Source organism: Stenella coeruleoalba, assembly GCF_951394435.1.
Source record: "Stenella coeruleoalba genome assembly, chromosome: 9".
NCBI classification, from domain to species: Eukaryota; Metazoa; Chordata; class Mammalia; order Artiodactyla; family Delphinidae; genus Stenella; species Stenella coeruleoalba.
In genome coordinates, this window is record NC_137155.1 from 57,862,574 (window position 1) to 57,882,792 (window position 20,219).

The window sequence follows — 20,219 nt, forward strand, 5'->3', positions numbered from 1 at the left end:
ACCGAAAGTTTGCATTTGGTTGAAAGCTCTAAGCCCGTAAAGCTGTTAAGCTGGGCCAAATGCATTCTTCAACTCCTGGTAAAGTGTGAGCTCTGTTCCTCAGAAGTATAGAGAGATCTTTACCTTTTGATAATCTCTGGTGGCTGTGCACATTGAAAGAAACTCTAAAAAATTAAAATGCCTGCCACCTGCTAGATCTTTGATCTTGGCACTTTACCTCCCTTCGCTTCAGTTTTCCCACCTGTAAAGTCAGGCCATCTTTGTCTTGTCTACCTCCCAGAATTACTGAGAGGATTAAAAGAGCTCATATGAAAATACTTCGGGAAACACAAATAGCTCCACAAATAGAATCACATCTCTTTTCTTGATGTTATTATCCTTTGAATAAAATAATAGATACTCAGCCTTTAGTCAGTGTTGATCATGTGCCACGTGCTATGTTAGACATCTTACAAATTACTATCTTGTTTAATCCTCATGTTATTTGGTAAAGAGTAGATACTTGAAATTTCTACATTTTGGAATGTAAAACTACTCCATGTTATTTACCCAAGGTCTTCTAGTTTGTGGGAGAGCTAGAATGTAAATCTAGCCCTTTATGAGTTTTAACCATTAGGTTGTATAGTATATGGCTGAAGCCATATTAATCCCTGTCATGTTGACTCAATATCAAAGTTTATCTTGAGTTATAAATAAGTCTGTCCATGTGGTTAAGATCACTTACATTTTCTATTACATTCTCTTATTGAATAGAGTGAATGCATATATAATATTATGCTGTTTGATTATGTACATATTAAAAGATCATTCATTACATCGATAGCAGAGAAGCTAATTTTAATTGAATACCTACTTTGGACCAGACACTACAGAGCTCATTATCTGCTCATTGCCTTTCATCCTCACAACAGCTCTATGAGGTAGAGACTGTTATTGTCAAGCGCCGTGAAGATCTGGGATTTTACCCTACTTGCAAGCTAGCAAATTAGCCTGCCAGTTTCATGGATGCTGGAAAAAGTTATGAAACTCCTGGGTCAGAAATAAAGTTATTATTGACAGCCAGCAAGCAGCATCACTTTCATCTTTGCATCAGTTTCCCTTGGCCCCCAGGTCCTACCAGGGTGGTGTGCACTGGCCTATGTAGGGTTTATGTTATGGCTGAGGAGCTAACCCCAAGCTTAGAGATCCATTGCTTTTAATACTGTGGTAAGAAACCTTGCCTGACCTTTGCTCCAGAAACAGACATTATCTTTATTATACTGGACGGTAAGCAAACCTGCCCCGTGCTCCAGATGGACACACTACATCTATCTTACTGTTCGCTATACAAACATGTTGGAAAAGTACCAGCCATGAGTGCCTCTGCTTGTAAGACAAACATAATGGCAAGAGACTTAATGGAGAGTTGTCTCCCAACAATTATCTCCATTTTACAGACAAGGAATCTGGGCTTAGAGAGGTTTAGTCATTCATTCATACCAGAAGTATTTATTGAGCACCTGTATGTATTAAGGTCACACCGCCAAACAGTAGAGGAGGGGGCAGCCAACATAGGCTCTAAGCTATTAACTTGTTCCCTGACCCACTTACCCCTCACCTCCTCAGTCATTATCCATCGTGCCTCCCTACCTAATGACTAATGATATAAAACAGTAATTAACTTAAGATGATAATGACCCTTTGGGACACATGCTTCTCCTGCCATCAGGTTCTCCCTCTGCAGCTTGACCCAGCCCTAGATACCTAGATGCAGCAGGGTTGCCTAAGACGGGGGCATGGTATTGGCAGCGCCTGAGAGAAGTCAGATGTCATAGTTAACAGCACATGGAAGACAGCGGTGCTGGGTGATTGGAAAGTTAAATGTGAATAATTTTGTTATGGAAAATTTAGTTTTGGAACTTGGAATAATTTGGTCTCTGTACAAAATTCAGAAGGTTCTTTTTCCCCTGTTGCTCCCTCCCCCGGTTAATCAGTGTTATTTTATATTTGTATAACGATGCCATGAAATGAAGTCAAGGTTTTGGTAGTGCCCATGCTAGCTTGTGGGATTCCTCTTGTCATGTGCCTGAATCAATCTATGGGGAAATATTAAGTGATTATGAAGTTGGAATCTGGGGAGAAGAAAAAAGTCTTGGCAGTGATCTGACCAGAAGTATCCTTTGCAAACAAAGATGTCTCCTCCACCCCATGGGAAGGTGTCCCAGGCTGTAATTTCTCTCCTCTGTCAGCACAGGCTCCCCTGAGAGAGCTAGTTTGTCAGTTTTCCTAGAAAAAGAATAACAGTGGACACGGATTAATGAAGAGGGCTGGTATCTAGCTTTGCACTGTGGTGAAGAAACAAAGCAAAACTCAACTGGTCAACCTTGGCCCCTTTTAACCAAGAGACTTCAGGGGAGACATTCTTCCCCTGGCATCTCTCCATCAGTGGGGAAACTGTACCTTAAGAAAAAATGAGAGAAAGAAGCCTACCTTGATTCACATTTAGGCCCGTCGCTGTGTTCATGGATTAGCGTAACACAGTGAGAAATCCTCTCCTGCTGGCCTACTTCTCAGCACCTGAAGCGATTGGCCCTGTTTCCTGAGCTTGTTTCACTCCCTTTGATGCCAGAGAAAATCTAATTAGTGAAGAATTTGAAGGAAGGAATTTTGGAGAGAATTCTGCCACCCCAAAATCTCAGCAGAATGGGGCCATGACTCTTCCTTGTGAGGCCCTCACTGTCAAGGGTTGCTTCCTAATCTTAAGTTAAGAAAGCAAGTTTATACACAAACTCTCTGTGATGGAGCCAGGCCTCCTTCAGAGCAGATGATTCTAGAGCCACTTATCTTGCAAATGGATTCTCTCTTCAGACAGCCTCTATATATCTGTAGACTAGGCTTGCAGAAAGAGAACATTGCTTTGTGCACCTCAGCAGCAAAGTCAAGTGGAAGAAGAAAATAAGAATCTTTGGAACCAAGTTTTACTTAAGAATGAAAGTGGGCCTCAGGAGCTAATATTCTCTGAATATACTTGATGGGGTGAGGAGGAAATGTTTGCTGCTTTGCTCCGAATATCTGACGTCTGTTCATGGCAGTTGCAAAACAACCTCAACAAACAAAACCAGACAAAAACCCAACAATGTGTGATGTGTTACTTTCCTAATTACTTGGTTCTGCGCCTTCCCCACCCTTCCCCCCAGGAAGCCCTTAGAGCAGCCAGAGTGCCTTTCCTCGGGGGAACCATACAAGATGCCCCTGAACACATGTGGCTCCAAAGGAGCCTTCAGTGCAGACCCTCTCCCCCTCCCGCTTTGTTCCTTTTGATGGTTCCACCCCCAGTTTCCTTGTTGTTGTTTTTGGTTGATCTGTTTGTTTTGGGTCCCCTGCCCCACCCCCCAGCTCCAGGAAGCTGTACACACACTGGAGCATTTGGGGCTGACTTGGCAGGATAATGTGACTGCTGGCAGCTTCCAAAATATGACACCAGTGAAAATATGAACCAAATGTTCCTTGTATGCTAGGGTGTGAAGTCTTCATCACGCCTCTCTCTGAGAGCAGAGAGCACGAAAGAACTAGACAGCCTTGGGTCTTGGTCCTGGCTCAGTCTCTTAATTGCTGGGTGATATCTCTGCACACAGTTCTTTATTATAAAATAGCAATCGTCTTACCCACTTCATGAAGGTGTCATTGGGTTCAAACAGAGTCATTTACTGAGTGCCTACTACGTGCCAGAGAGTGTGCTGAGGTAGCTCCTCTGCTGAAGCATGAGCTCCTCAAAGGCAAGGTCATTTCATACTCCCACTGGGCTGGACAAGTTGAGTCTGACAGGCTGGGCTTGAGTCTTGTCTCTGTCCCTTGTTAGCTCTGTGACTTTGGGCAAGTTACTAACCTCTCACCTGGAAAGTGGCAATCATGACAGCACCTGCGTCAGAGAGCTCTTGTGAGAACTAAATAGGCTATTACACGTAGCCCAGGGCTTGGAAGGTGCTCCGTGAATGTCAACAATCGTTACTTATAAGCCCAGTGCTGGGCACTTAGGCACGTATCTGTCTTTTGAAATATAGTAAATAGTAAGTGCTCAACAAATGCTAGTTCCTTTTTCCATAATCCCTCTTCAACAAGTCTTCCCTTTCATATCTGACAGGTTACCGTGGTGTGTTTCACTGGGGCCAATCCCAAGAAAGGAAGATAAGGTTTTTCCAGAGGGATTTTAACTCTGAAGGTTCTCTTCATACGTGTTTGTTCTTTCAGTCACTACAAACCTACAAAGGGATAAATGTGGACCAACCAACTCCACGTCTTAGGGTGTTTGTCCCTTCATGTAGTCATTTGCTTCAGTTGAGCGCAAGCTCAGTGATCCTTAGCCATGTTGGTGGTGGTGAGAAAGCAGTACCAGAGAATGTTCCCTCAGCACGTCACTGGGACGTGGACCCCACACATACACCTGCTGGGGGAAGGGAGTGGGTGGTTGTGCGTGTCTGTAGCAGAGGTGGAGGTGGTCGGTGACTTCACAGCTGAGAGAGCTAGATAGAGAAGTCGATGACTCAAGGGTCTTTTCGTTTCCCCAGCATTTCCAAAGGGTGGCTTCTGATTACATAACTGTCCCAGATTCTTTGCCAACCTCAGGTACTCCTCAGGCCTTCTCTTCTTCCCATTGGCTTCTTCTTTTGACTTGGAGCAATGTTTATGAAGATCAGAATCTACTAAAGAAAGAGACAAGAAGCAGGAAGAAACCACTTCAGTGACTGAACGTTTTTGGGCGGGTAGGGGATGTGTATGTGTGGTTTCATTTATATTTGCTTCCAATTTTTTTCTCTAGATCTTAATTTACTGTTGGACATGTCAGAGTTCATTTGGCTCTGACAAGCTCCCTGACCCCAAGGACCTTCATTCTCTAAACTCCACTTCCCTCTGGACTCAGGAACCCTCAGTGTTAGTGATATGGAGCTGGTGGGTTTAGCTGTGGGATTTTGCCACCATCTTCGTGTGCCCCCTGGGGGACTCTTCAGATATTGAAGTGGGCCTTTAGCCTGCTTAATTCTTTGGATGGCTTGACTGTGGTCGCTGGCTGTGACTTCCAGAATATGCAAGCCCTGAATCCTTTAGGGCCTGAGGGGTTGACAGATCTGGAGTGGGGTTTGTTGGGGCAGGGGCAGGATTGGTAAACTAGTAGGGCTTATCACTGCATTTACACTCAAATCTTGAAAACAAAAACCAAACAAAACCCAACTACCAACATGTGAAGTGTTACTTTCATAATTATTTGGTTCTATTTTCAGGATTTGAATGCAAACCCAGTTACATGGGCCCTGTGAGCAGGCAGCATTCGGGATGATCCAGTCTAACCTTTCCATTTTACAGATGTGGGCAACTGAGGCCCGGGACAGTGGGGGGCTCAAATGACTTGCTTCTGGTCACAGTGCTAGGAGCAGAGCCACGGCTGGGACTCAGGCCTTGTGATTCCTTCTTCAGGGTTCCTTCTGTTCTCCGCTCACACACCTATCCTTGACTGAGGTAGAAGCGAACCTCTGGCTTCTTAACCAATTCTTAAGCATTTGGCAAACACTCTTACCTTTTTAAAAATGGAGTTTTCCTGCTCTTCCTCTTGGCTAAGTTTCTGCTCCTTCTCTCTCTTGTCATATGTGCACACGGAAGCAAAGTAAGTCACATGCAAAAAAACTCAAGTTGAAAAACCATCCTTTCCCCTGGCCACTCACCAGAGGTCATTTTTTGCACCTGGTTCTGTTTTTCTTTTTTCTGGAAGTGACTGCCAAACTCTAAATAATACACTTACATCTATGTTTCTTTCTTTATCATATTTTTACAGCATCTTTTGTTTGAAAATGGGGATTTAGCTCCGTTGCCCTGCTTCTTCTCTACCCGCTGCCTTCTCTCAGTGTTCCATTACTACTTCTACTCCTCTTGGTCAACTGTACCTTTAAATTGTAACTTGCACCTTCACTTTGTGTTCTGTCACCTTTCAGCCAGTTTCCTACAACGGAGCTCTGAGCCCTTTGAGGACTCATTCCTTACCCCACTCCCTTCCACACTCCACCTTTTGTCAGCTCCAAGTTACTTTTCACCTTGTTCAGGTGATTTTCCATTCCATTCTGTCTTGCGACAACAGTCATGGCTTCTGTGCTTTGGTTAACTCTAAAGTTGAAAACCAACAGATAGCATTTACATACTGAGACTATGCAATTTCTGTTTGTTGCTTGGCCAAATAATGTATTACGATTTTCTCTAGGGAACTTAATGTCATAACTTGAGGGCCTGTCAAAGAGGAATTTTCCTGACATCAAGGTCATGATTGGCTTTTTTTTAATGTTTCATTGGTTGTTGAAAATCATTTGACCAAGGTTGATAACAGTCAGTTTCTCCTGAGAAGGTCCCTGTCAGGCTTTCCTCCAATTTTTTCCCTACTTCTTTCTTCTAGCTCCATCCTACACTTCATGTCACAGTGAAATGGAGTCAAATACTGTTGAGTTTTCTTAGACTTAGAAACTGAGAATTTGAAGATGTGCTCTATGAGGTGTGCTCAGTCAATAATGAGATTGATTCTTTGGCCTTCTTTTGGACAACTAGAATGAAATCATACGTGCCCTATAATCATAAGAGAAGTTATTTTGGAGAATCAATTGATATTGCTGATGAGTTTAATTTTCTTTGTCTATTTATTTATTTTTGGCCTTTTCTTCCCAAAGGAGGATGTCAGTATAATACATGCTGTTTGTTTGATGGGTCCTGTTGTGATTGATAATAATGATTCTGATGCTTTCTGTTGGACCAAGATCATAGAAAGCCCAAGGGTATTTATAATATGCCTAAACTGCGTTTTAAATCAATTAGTGGGTATCTGAGGGCTTTATATAATACATCACTAGAAACAGCTACTTAAGGAAGAGCCTGGAAAATCTCAAAAATTATCCCAGTTTGAAAGTGTGATACCTGCTGTTCTAAATTACCATTCTGATACTTGATTTGTATATTATGTGGAATATTGAAATAGATAATTTACCAAGCATGCAATTTCTTATGCTGAAGAAAATATGCAATTAGGAAACAGCCAACATAGATTTAGAAAAAAGTATTTGCAGCAACTCAAATGGCTGATGTTAAACCATAATTTTCCCCAGATAATGGATCGCCACAGGAGCTGAATCTGCTTGGCCAGATGCTTCACCTCATCCTGGCTTTGTATCCCTTTCTCTCTCTCTGTGGATCTTGAATGGGAGAAGACAATGTGGGGTAGCAGGAGATGAAAACTGGCTCTCTAGATTTGTCTCAAGTCTTGGCAAAATGTTGAAGATGGGTTATAAATATGTTCTCTGCAGTTCATAAGTCCTTTTTTTCCCACTCTAAATGGTTCTTTTTAAAATGATTTTTAATTTTTTATTGAAGTGTGGTTGATTTATAATGCATTAGTTTCAGGTGTACAGCAAAGAGATTCAGTTTTTTATATATATATATATATATATATATATATATATATATTCTTTTTTCAGATTCTTTTCCACTGTAGGTTATTGCAAGATATTGAATATAGTTCCCTGTGCTATACAGTAAGTCCTACATATAGTAGTGTGTATCTGTTAATCCCAAACTCCTAATTTATCCCTCCCCCACTTTTCCCTTTGGTAATCATAAGTGTGTTTTCTATGTCTGTGAGTCTGTTTCTGTTTTGTAAGTAAGTTCATTTGTTCATTTTTTTAGATTGCACGTATAAGTGATAGCGTATATTTGTCTTTCTCTGTCTGACTTACTTCGCTTAGAATGGTAATCTCTAGGTCCATCCATGTTGCTGCATATGGCATTATTTCATTCTTTTTTACGGCTGAGTAATATTCCATTGTATATATACACCACATCTCCTTTATCCATTCATCTGTCAATGGGTGTATAGGTTGCTTCCTTGTTAGTCCTTTTGAAACAGTAATTTTCTTTTTGATGTGATGGGGTGTTAGAAGTTGCTGATGATGAAATAGTGATTTGGGCAAAAAAAAAAATCTTCTAATATGCTTCACAAGTACCCTAGCACTAGTTATAATCTAGAAAACTGTAGGGGTCTGTGGTATGTGTGTGTGGAGTGGGTGTGGGAGAGCAGAAATAAGAGTATGATTGGGAGGGTCCCTGATAGGGAATCCCTATCCCAAGGGAAATATCATTATTGGAAAGTAGCTAATCTATATTGTTGCTGACATCTAACATTCCTCAGATCTAAAGTTAACACCATCTGTATTTGGCTTTCTGTAAGCCTTGCTGTGGTTTGGGCATAACAAGCAGGGCCCAGGCTGTTCTGGTCTTTTACAGTTGATCTAGATTCCAGCCACTTTCCTGGGATGCCATTCTGTCCTTTTGCTGTCTGTGTGTGTGTGTGTGTGTGTGTGTGTGTGTGTGTGTGTGTGTGTATTCTCTCCTCCCGCCCCCTGGAAAATTAGTCTTAGGTGAAGCTGGTTGTGAGGCTATAGCTTACAAAGGAGTGTATCTGAATCTACCTAGAGGTGGCATGATGTCTATGTGTATGTGTGTGTGCTGTGGATATACAGTGAGGTGGGACAAGGAAGATCAAGGTTGTGTGTGCACAGAAGTATGGCATTCCTACAGGAGCATCCCTATTCGGGTACCACTTTCCAGAGAGTGTTGCTAACCTGGTCTTTCTGTCCTGGGTCCTGGGAACTTGAATGTAAATATGGGTTGGGTTTATATACAGTACAGTTGGCTTACTTTTAAAAACGCTGATGGGTTTTGTGAAGATCTCTGAGCTCACATTCTTGACTAACTTCCATAGGGTTTCCCAAACAGATCATGTATTTTAAAGTGTATACATATAGAGCAGACATACATTTATAGCAATTGCAAGTTGTGTGTAGGTGTCACTGCTGCATGTCCTGGCATTAGCTGCCAGCTCCTCTTGGCAAGGAAATAGGTCCCGACTCCTCCCCTCTGCTTTTCCTGCCTCATCTGTCAGTCCATCTCTGAGCCACTCCAGCCCATCTTGGACTGGTGATTTCTTTCTATCATGGATGTTAACATCATTCCACAACCTCAGCTCTTTGCCTGCAGTTACTCAAAGTTATGTTTCCCCATTTCCATGTCCTCATCATCTCTAGCCTCATCGGATAAAATGATCCTTCTTTATGACAGATATTTTATAATAAACTGTTATAATCTTGCAGTGAATCTTTTTTTTTTTTTTTTTGCGGTACGCAGGCCTCTCACTGTTGTGGCCTCTCCCGTTGTGGAGCACAGGCTCCGGACATGCAGGCTCAGCGGCCATGGCTCACGGGCCCAGCCACTCCACGGCATGTGGGATCTTCCCGGACCGGGGCACGAACCCGTGTCCCCTGCATCAGCAGGCGGACTCTCAACCACTGCACCACCAGGGAAGCCCTTGCAGTGAATCTTATAGTTAAAAAGCCTACCCAGACACATGATTACCAAAAATGCCCTAAATATAATATAATAGAGAAATAAAAGAAAGGTAATTTTAATAAAATAATATGTATTCATATCAATCAAGATCCTGACAGGAAAGAACACAATTAAACAAGAGCTTTTTTTAAACTGAAAAGACTTGAATGAATGTGAGGTTCGGGGTTAAGGGAACCAACTGAAGAGAGTAAGGGACCCAGAGACCAGGGACAGCTGGAAGCTCTTACCACCCCTAGGCCTACAGGAGCCCCACTAGAGCTGGAGCTGGAAGGTGGGAGGCAGCCATACCCTCACCCTTAGGGTTAGGAAGGAGGGAGGTGGGGAGTGAATACCCCAGTCTCTTCTACCTCTCACCCTGGGATCTCCTGCCGCTGCCTCTCATTGGCTGAATGAGAGAAGACAGAGGGTCAGGGAGCGGGGGGATGCAGTCCCCAGGGCTCAGCCTCCTGATGCAGAAAGGACAGAGAAAGGCAGAGGATGGATCAAGGTGGGGTGGGGCAAATGGAGAAATCAGCACAGTATTTCAGTAGGCACCTGCCAGGTGCCATGCCACTGGAGGGCTTAACGAAGGGTCAAGTCCTCGCACCTTGTTGTAGGATTTCCCCAGGAATACGGGAACGCAACTAATGTATTGCCTTGTGTTGGCAACTCTGATGTTCTCAAATGGCAAACAACTTTCATTAAAGTTCCGAAGTAAACCAAATACAATTTTCTCTTTCCAGGTTGCCTTTCTAAAAAAAACCTTCAGCATATATTAAAATCAAGTAAAAATACATTTTGTTTATACATAGAAAATTGAGTGAGTTTCTCAGATAATTTTAAGTATATTTTTCTTCTACATGAATGGCATTTGTGCTCTGGGGGAGGGGGGGTGCAGGGCAAGTATCTGTTCAGCGGCAGTGTCGTGTCTATTACAGGATGATTGGTATCCCTGACCCCTACCCACTAAATAAATGCGGATAGCACCCTTCCAGTCACAGTAAAAAACAAAATGAAGCACCCAACAATTTTCAGAATGACCTCAGGCTAGGGCCTGTCCTGCTACCAGCCACTGCTCTAGCTATTATTCCTGGTGCCATTTACTATGTCATCACCCACGAAATTGCTAGAAGTACAAGTTTCCTCCAGTGCAGTTGGCGTAAAACAAAAGAAAATCTCTGTAAATTAAAATGCTGCCTTCCTCACCTTGCAGGGATGAGGGAGGTTTTGTAGAGCTTTTTGCTGGGAGAGGATGCAGTCCAGGCTAGTTGCTATCTGAAAGAGACTCCCTTCCAGCTCTTATTCCTGTGAAGGTTCCCTCATCACTTTTCTCCTAAGCTGTGTATTTGTAGCTAAAGTGGCCCAGCCACTGCTTTCTCGGACATCAGATCAACCTGAATGTGGGCTCCTGAGGCACCTGTCATGACAGGTGCCAGCATCTGAGTCCCCGCCTCTCTGCCATCTATCAGCAGTTCTCAGTCTTCTCCCAGGACGTCTGTCTTCCAGTTTCCCTCCTCATCTGTGTTGGCTGTGCTGCCTCCCACTGCCACCTCACAACATCTGTGCATACCACACCACCACCTGAGCTTAGTAAGCCGGGCCAGTTTATGTCATGGTCTGTCTGATTGGTCTACCTGTGGCTCCACCCTCCCCTTATTACTATGACGCTTGCTTCTTCTCTGTGTCTGTGTCTCAGGTCCCCAGATCCCACTGGAGTGAACATTATTCCTGTGGTATGCTATTAAGCACCTAAAATTCCTTTCTAAAGGACTGAGATTCCAGTATGCCAGTGTTGTTCTGCAATGTAAAAGAGCTGGTTCGCTATCTCTGCGGTATCTTCATCACATGGAAGATTTGGCTAATTGTAATGGAATGTGTTTTAACATAGGGCTGGTCAGCCATGGAGGGTTGTGTATACTGGTACCCACCTCCACATCCCTTTCTGTAGTGGATGCTGAAGGGATGACCTTATAGTGGCTTCCGCATACCACCTCACTTGTCCTCAAATGGAGCTGCCTTATAATTGTGCAGTGTCATCTGATCACCCCCCTAATGTATTGGCTTGGCCAGAAAGATCATTCGGGTTCTTCTGTAACATATGGAAAAAACCTGAACGACCTTTTTGGCCAACCCAATACATTAACACAGTACTTCTTTCACCTTCAGTTCTCTTAATCAGATGATGAACAGAAACTTTAAACATAGCCTTTGGCAGAAGAAGTGGGGGGAGGTAAAGCTGCACATGAAGCCTGTTCAAGTCACCAGTTACATGTGTTGAGGCATTAAAATTGTTCACTTATTAGTAGGCATATGTCAATCCCCAGACATATTTTGCAATGCGTACGATGTGGAACACTCTAGGCTGAACTCCAAGGAGCTACAGAGATGGACAAGATTGAGGGTGCTTACTGTCTGGGGGGTATCAGGCAAGCAGACAGACCAGTTCATTATGATTTGGGAGTAAACCAAGGGGGCGAAGGGAGTAGAAATTTTTTTATGGAGACATTTGAACCAAGTACAAGAAGGTAGTACAAATTTTAATAAACAAAGAAGGGAGAAAGGGTGCAGCTGACTTAGCATGAGAAAAATGCTATTTGTAAATTAATTGCTAAAATTCTGTGGTTGGCCTGGGTAGTGGCAAGAGATTCAAGATGGTAGATATGTAGTATTTATGCAGCTCTGAACCTGGCAGGGGATAAAAGTTGGAGATGGACGGCAAAGCGCCTTGATCAACCGACTAAGGAGCATAGATTGCACTTGGGGGCTTTGACGCTTCAGATGGGCATTGAGGAGGGGCCAATCACAGTAAAACCAGGATTCTAGGAATATCGCTCTGGGACAGTGTGAAGGAGGGATTAGAGAGTTAAGAAAGCAGGAAAGAGATGGTTAATGGGCTACTGAATAGCTCTGACCAAGATGATGTGGGCAAAAGGTCTGCACGTGCTCGTGGCAGATACAGGTGGAGAACTGCACTCATTTTACGTCTCGGTAATGTTGGAGGAATGACTGATACCTTTATTTCTCTTCTTACTATGTGAGAAGTGGTACTGACCTGGTCAGCTTTTAACCTCTCAGTCTCACTGAGGCCAGACCACAGAGGGGACGATCACATTTTTTTTCCTGTGCTTTCACTGGTGCTGGGAAGAGAATGTGATATAATCTGTTAGTGTGAAATCATAAATGGAACTCAGATTATTCTTAGGCAGGCTGCTGACTTAATGTTTCTAAGCAATAGCTAGAGTTTACATCCTCCTCTTGAGAGGAAAAAAAAAGTTCCCTCTGAAGCGTGTACTAAAGAGAAAGGCTGAGAGGATTGATTTTTTTCCCCCAAAGAATCCATAAATATTTACATAAGTGCAAGTTACAAATCTGTGGCTTGGAGATTATTGAATTTCACTGCTTTTACACTCACAGCATATAAATTTCCAGCAGGCATTTGCTGGTTGTGAATGTTCGGTCTTTGGAGAATTGTCTCCTAGTTTGTTTCCTTTGCTCTTGGAAAACAAATCTCTCATGTGCTGTTTTCAATGCTCTCACTTATGGGTATGGATTGGGCCCTGGAAGCCATGTGACAATGGTCCTTAGCTGAGGGGGCTTCACTGTGATGGACTGCCTGCTGATGGGGGCACTGCACCCCGAGGCAAGATGCGGCTTTTAAAGACCCTTTTGGTAACACAATCATTCTCCCCAGAAGAGAGCCCTAGATAGTGGTGTAGTTCCAAAGTCTCTGTGGACTTCTTAAGTAAATGAAAAAACCTCTAAAGATCGTGTCCCTTTAGCGGAGAGACACGTCAGCAGGTCTTTCCTAAATATGGATGTTGCATCTGCCATTTTGCACGTGGGCAGACCTCAGCTGTTTTATTCTTGGCCTCTCTTTATAGAACTGGGCCAGGGGCGCACTCTCTTCTCGTTTGGCTGGTCAGAACAATTGCTGTCCAGTAAAGCTTTTCACTAGGACTCTGAATTTTATGATTGCTCGATTTTGGACTAGCCTCCTAATCTCAGGGATCTAAATCTGTATATGCTGAGTAGTACGTTTCTTCAGTATGCAAGGGACAAAGTCCTCCCCTGTGTCTTGCCTGTGACCGGCGGTTAATACACATTTGTGGAAATGGAGAGTAGTTGACCTGAAAGTAGTTCCCATCTGTCTTCTTTCAAAATAATTTTAACGTTTGTTTTTAAATTTGAGAAGGTGCTACACAAAAAGTAAACAAAATGAATTTGAAATTCCTGCCAGTGGACCGTGCCAGAAAAACTTACGTTTGTAGAAGATGGGCTTTCAGACAGAGAAACAGAGGGGCCATTTCTGTCTTGTGTTGGGACTCAGCTGGGTACACCTTGGTCACTTGCAAAAGTGAGATTGGTGGTAGGTGGGCTTAGAACTGGGTTTACCCCCGGCCTCAGAACAGAATCTCAGGCCAGCCTGCCTGAGCAAAGGTTTAGCTTAGTGTCCGTGGCTGTAACTGGTGTGGTCCTGATGAGAGATTTGTGATGGGAACCCAACCTGGGGGCGGGTGAGGTTTCTCACCAAGCAGACAGACTGAGACCATAGGATGAATGGTGATTTTCCATCAGATTCTGTACCATTGGACAGGACTCCAGGTCAGGAAGGGGGACTTGGAAGAGCCTGGCAGGACGCTTGCCTCTACTACCTGACTGGAACAGGGAGCCAATATGGAACCCTTGAGAAGAAACCTAGAGTTGGGAGCCTTGCTCTCTGGGCATGTAGAAGCCCAGGTTTTTTAACTGGCGTAGAAGATTAGGACACACTAGCCATGAGGCAAATGATTCATGCCTCAGATTCAGGCAATAGCTCCTTTAAGAACCCCTACATGAGCTCAGGCTTAGCTTTGGGTCTTGGGGGAAGGCCTGAGACTGTCTTATTTATTGTATATCTTCTTGTGTCAAGCAAGATGCCTGACAGTGTAGTACTCATTAAGTAATGGATTGCAATGTGAGTGGCATGGGTGGTGTTTCAAGAATGTAATAAAGCAATGAAAGCCTGTGTAAGGTTGCATTTAAGTCTACAGCAACATTTAAAGAAAGCCTTTTACTAATACTGAGGTTATACAATCCCCAAAATAGGCAGGCAAGAAAGGGCTGTGTCAAGAGAGGGATCACGAACTTACTCTGGAAGCTGTGTATTCTGGTGAAAAAAGAAAAAACAAAACAGAACAAAACATGGGCTGTGGTTTCAGGCAGATCTGGGTTTGAATCTCAACTTTGCTAAATACTAATTATGTGATCATGGGTAATAACTTCACCTCTCTGAGCCCAACTTAGTCACCAGTAAAATATGGATATTTTTGCATTCCTGGAAGGGGTGTTGCAGGAATAAAATATTTTAACATAAGTTAAATACTTAGGAGGTGCCTGAGACCTAGTGGCCCATGGGAATGCAATTCCCATAGAGAGTCCTGAAAGAACCGACTGTGAAGGAGAGAGGCAAGAGGATTTTAATGCCTTGCTGTGGGATTTGATGACCCCAACGGGCCTCGTCCTTACACTCCCTGAGAGATGCGATTCTTGCTGATGTAATGGGCTGAGTCGACATCGTGCAGATCTGATGACAGGACACCTACACCCTGTCACCCTCCCTGCCAAGACGGACCATACTCATTGGCGCTGACCCCTCCCCATGAACTGGGCTTTACTCACATCCTCCTGGAAAATTCAGCCTGGTGCGTTCTTAGCGAGGGACCGCCTCTCAATTACCTCTGCAAACCCCAGCCCTCTCATCCTTCATGCAGCCATCCAGGTTTCCTGTTTTATCAGGCAGAATTTGAGTTTGCATCTTGACTGTCCTTTCTTCTGATTTGGAGGAGTGGGAGAGCACAGAAAATAAGAATCAAGAAGAGAGGCTTTTTTTTTTCCTTCTGCCTGGACCCTCAGAAAAGTGAGACTAGCTGTTAGATCTGAGTCATGTAGCTCTGATGTTTTTCATTAGGTCACCCATAAAGGCAAGGCCCATGGGGCAGTTTTAGGTTCTGGAGTCATGTCATCATGGGATGCATTAAATCCCCTCTTCTACACTTCTGCCCCCAGCCCATCCCCCTCTTTTTCTTCCAGGTGAAGCAGAGGGCAGGCAGGATACACATTTATGGACCTACTCGTTCTACTGAAAACATGACCAGGCTCTGTGCACGTGGAAAGGTGGGCTGACACGGTAGCAAGTGTGTAGTCCAACTTGGGTTTGTGCCGCCCTTGCCTTTGACTGGCAGTGACCTTGCTCTTGTCAAGTACGGTTGTCACTGTCTAATATTTACTGAGTGTTTACTACGTTCCTAGCACTGAACAGGTGCTTCATATATGTTACCTTGTTTAACCCTCACTACAAATCTTATAAAGTATGTGTCATTATCCTCATTTTATACATGAATAAATGAGGCTTAGAGAAGTAGATGAGTAGAATGGAACTGTGAAACTAATGATTTTCCTTCAGCTGCAGTTCCTGCCACTGCTGATGTGTCTTCTGTTGCTCACGCTCTTGCCAAACCTCACTATCTGCCCCTTACAACTGCCCCACTGCATTCATGTGATGAAGACATTTGATGTCTCTATAAAATAACTTGTCCGGCCTACTTCACAGAATTGCTTTGAGGAAAAAGAGTTTTGCAAAGGACTAAATCTTTTACAACTGTAAGGAAACTCACTAATATGCAGTTTTATATAAAGGAAATGAAAGTTGGCAGGAATAGCAGAGATAAATAAAAATTGGTAAAAGAGAGAAGGTAAAAAGGAAAACGTGCTTACCATATCTAATTGCTTCACATGTGTTATTTTATTTAAACTTCATAACAAGTCAATGAGGTCCCTACTAGTACAATTATTACCCCTAATTTACAGGTGAGCAAACTGAGGCACAAAGAGGTTAAGTACATTGCACAAGATCATATACCTGGTAAGCAGCAGACCTGGTCAGCAAGAGTCTGACTCAGGAGCCTGGAGTTTTAACTCTGATGATTTGCTGTTCTGCCATCCAATGGCTTTCACAGGAGTAAGGGCAAGGGGCTAGGAAACCCATGAAAGGGTCTCCTAACTAATTTTTTAGATATGGTGTCTATCATGGAGGTGGTGACAGCTAAGGTGACTTCTAAAGGACTCTTGGGAATTGGCAGTAAGTAAGACAGGAGGGTTAAGGAAGAACAGCATCACGCAGAACCTTATTAAGGAGTCTATACTTTACCCTAGAGGACAATGAAGGGTTGTGTATGCAGGGGAGGACCATGCTTAGCTTTGAGTTTTAGAAATATCACCCAGACAGCCACATTGACCATACGGCAGGGCTGGGGGAAGGGTGGTATGATGGGTGAGAATGAAAGCCATGGAGTGCAACAGACTCAACTGTTAATACCTGTCTGAGTCTTGATTTTCTCATTTTGAAAACAAAGAGTAATGACAACACTTACTTAGGAAGGTTACCCTGAGGATGAAATGAGAGCTGCTTTGCACAGTAAGTGCTTCATAAAGGCCAGCTGTTCATACTGTGAGTTGTTACAAGAAAGCAGTTAAGGGTGAAGATGGTTTTATCTGGGATGGTGGCAGTGGGAATGGAAAGTGGACAGGTTTAAGAGATGTAGAATTGAGAGCATTTGACCATTAATCAGATGTGGGTGGTAAGAGAGGAGAGAAAGAGAGAGCTGTGAGGGGAGAGGAGTGGTAGAAAAAGAAGAAAGCACAGAAAGGGAAGGAGAGGAGGAAGGGCTATCAAAGAAATGTAGAGCCTATAAAAATACCCAGTGTTAGCAAAGACATAATCATGGGAGGAGAGAGACAGAGGAAATACACCAAAGAGAAAGAACACTTGTGGTTTGATGAGGGAAAAATCTACGTATTCATTCAACCATTGTTTATGGAGCACCTATTATACTAGACATCAATCAACAACGCAAGATGCTCTGGTTACTGCATATTTTGATTGTATATTTGTTTTAGGGTTTGTGCTCATTAAATGTTCGTACTCTGAGTTTAGGGTAGAAAATGAGTGATACTTATTTTCCTGCATAAATGCCTTTTGGTAGTCACAATTTTCCATGAACTCATCATGATTAGAGTCTAGAAATTAGTGTGTGTTTTTTGAGTAGTGAAGTATGTGTATTTCATGTGGACTGATGGCTGACATATGAGGCCATACTAGGATTTTCTGTGACAGCTCCATTTCCGTGTCATTGTAACATTTTCCCCACAGACGATTTGTTAAATGGCTCTTCTTTTTTTTTTTTAAGAATTTAAAAATTTTTAATTGAAATATAGTTAATTTACAATGTTGTGTTAGTTTCAGGTATACAGCAAATGATTCAGTTTTACATATATATATTCTTTTTCAGATTCTTTTCAATTATAGGTTATTATAAGATATTGAATATAGTTCCCTGTGCTATACAGTAGGTCCTTGTTGTTTATCTATTTTATGTTTAGTAGAGTGTATATGTTAATCCCCCACTCCTAATTTATCCTCCCCTGCCCCTCTATCCTCCTTGGTAACCTTAAGTTTGTTTTCTATGTCTGTGAGTCTATTTCTATTTTGTAAATAAGTTCAGTGTGATTGAATGTGTAGACCTTTTCATTTAAATAAATTAAAAAGCAGAAATCTCTTGCGTCAGAATGTGTCCTGATTTTGTTTCAGAAGATATTGGCCTTGTAGCCTTAGAGAGCTTAACTTGTAAATACATTGCCATTTTTCAAACTGAAAAACTGGGGTAAAATGTAGTGAACCCACTTGTAGACTTTAAAGTGTATGTGAAACAAGCTTTATTGAGATATAATTCACATACTATAAAATTTCCCCTTTAAAGTATACAGTTTAGTGTTTTCAAAAATATATTCACAGCATTGTATAACCGTCACACTATCTAATTTTAGAACATTTTCATCACTCCCAAAAGAAAACCTGTATCCCCTGGCAGTCACTGCACATTTTTCCTTCCCCCCCAGTCTCTGGCAATCATGAATCTACTTTCTGTCAGCATGGATTTGCCTATTCAGGGTATTTCATGTAAATGGAATCATACAACATGTGGCCTTTTGTGTCTGGGTTCTTTCACGTAGTATAATGTTTTTAAGGTTCATCCATGTTGTAGCATGTATCAGTACTTTCTTCCTTTTTATGGCCCAATACTATTTAAACATGAGGAAAGACTACGTTTTGTTTATCCAATCATTAGCTGTTGGAAATTTGGATAGTTTCCACTATTTGGCTATTACAAATAATGCTGCTATGCACATTCAAGAACAAGTGTACAAGTTTTTGTGTGGACATATGTTTTCATTTCTCTTAGGTGTAGACCCAGGAGTGGAATTGCTAGATCATATGGGAACTCTATGTTAAACATTTTGAAGAACTACCAAACTGTTTTCCAAAGTAGCTGCCTCATTTTACAGTCCCATCGGCAATATATGAGGGAATGTGATTTCTCCACCTTATCAATACTTATTATGTGTCTTTTTGATTTTAGCTGTACTAGTGGGTATGTCGTGTTTTGATTTGCATTTCCCTAGTGACAAATAATGTTGAACATTTTTTCATGTGTTTCTGGACCATTTGGATAGCTTCTTTAGAGAAATGTGTATTCAAATCATTTGTCCTTTTTCTAATTGGTCTATTTGTCTTTTTATTGTTGAGTTGTAAGAGTTTTTTATGTATTCTGGATACTAGATCCTTATTGAGGATATGACTTGCAAATGTTTTCTCCCGCTGTATGGGTTGTCTTCATTTTCTTGATCGTGTCCATTGAAGCATGAAACTTTTACATTTTGATGAAGTCCAATTTACTCATTTTCTCTTTTGTTGCTTGTACTTTTTTGGTGTCATATTTAAAAATCTATTGCCAAATCCAAGGTCATGAAGATTTATGCCCATGTTTTCTTCTGAGTTTTATAGTTCTGGTTCTTACATTTAGTTTTATAATCCATTTTGAGATAATTTTTATATATGGTGTGAAGTAGGGTTCCAGCCTTATTCTTTTGCACCTGAATATCCAGTTGTCCCTGTACCGTTTGCTGAAAAGACTGTTTTTTCTCCATTGAATGGTTTTGGTATCCTTCTTGAAAATCAACTGACCATAAATGTAAGGGTTTATTTCTAGACTCTTAACTCTATTCCATTGATCTGTGTGTCTTGATTACTACTGCTTTGTAGTAAGTTTTGAAATTAGGATGTGTGAATCCTTCAACTTTTTCTTTTTCCAGATTGTTTTGGCTATTCTGGGTCTCTTGCATTTCCATATGGATTTTAGGGTCAGCTTGTCAATATCTGCAAAAAAGGCATCTGGGATCATGACTGGGACTGCATTGAATCTGAAGATGAACTTGCCATTTAACAAAATTAATGCTTGCAATTCACAAACTTGAAATGTCTTTCCATATATTTAGTTATCCTTTAATTTCTTTCAATGATACTTTTATGTTTTCAGTATACTAGTCTTGTACCTCTTTTGTTAAATTTATTACTAAGTATTTTATTATTTTGATGCTATTGTAAGTGAAATTGTTTTCTTAATTTTATTTTCTGATCATACTGTATAGAAATACAAATGAGTTTTGTATACTGACTTGTATCCAGCAACCTTGTTTAACATGTTTATTAGTTCTAATAGTTTTTTTTTTAATTGATAGGTTCCTTAGTATTTTCTACATACAAGATTATGTCATCTGTGATTAGAGATCATTTTATTTATTTCTTTCTAATCCGGATGACTTTTATTTTGCTTTCTTGCCTAAATGTCCTGGCTAGACCTCTAGTGAAATAGAAGTGATAAGATGTGATATCCTTCTCTTGTTCCCTATCCTAGGGGTAAAGCATTCAGTCTTTCACCATCACATATGGTATCAGC

The 20,219-nt window shown here is 41.8% G+C and overlaps 1 protein-coding gene across 5 annotated transcripts in view; it reads left to right on the forward strand.

Annotated features, from left to right (window-relative positions):
- Nucleotides 1-20,219, forward strand: part of CREB5 (cAMP responsive element binding protein 5) — a 431,741-nt gene that overhangs the window by 54,937 nt on the left and 356,585 nt on the right. The window contains exon 3 of one of the 5 annotated variants that reach the window (XM_079931993.1): nucleotides 16,234-16,288. The exons of the other annotated variants lie outside the window; for them this stretch is intronic. The gene's annotated coding sequence lies outside the window, so the exon portion shown is untranslated. The remainder of the gene's footprint in view (nucleotides 1-16,233; nucleotides 16,289-20,219) is intronic. 5 annotated transcript variants of the gene reach the window in all.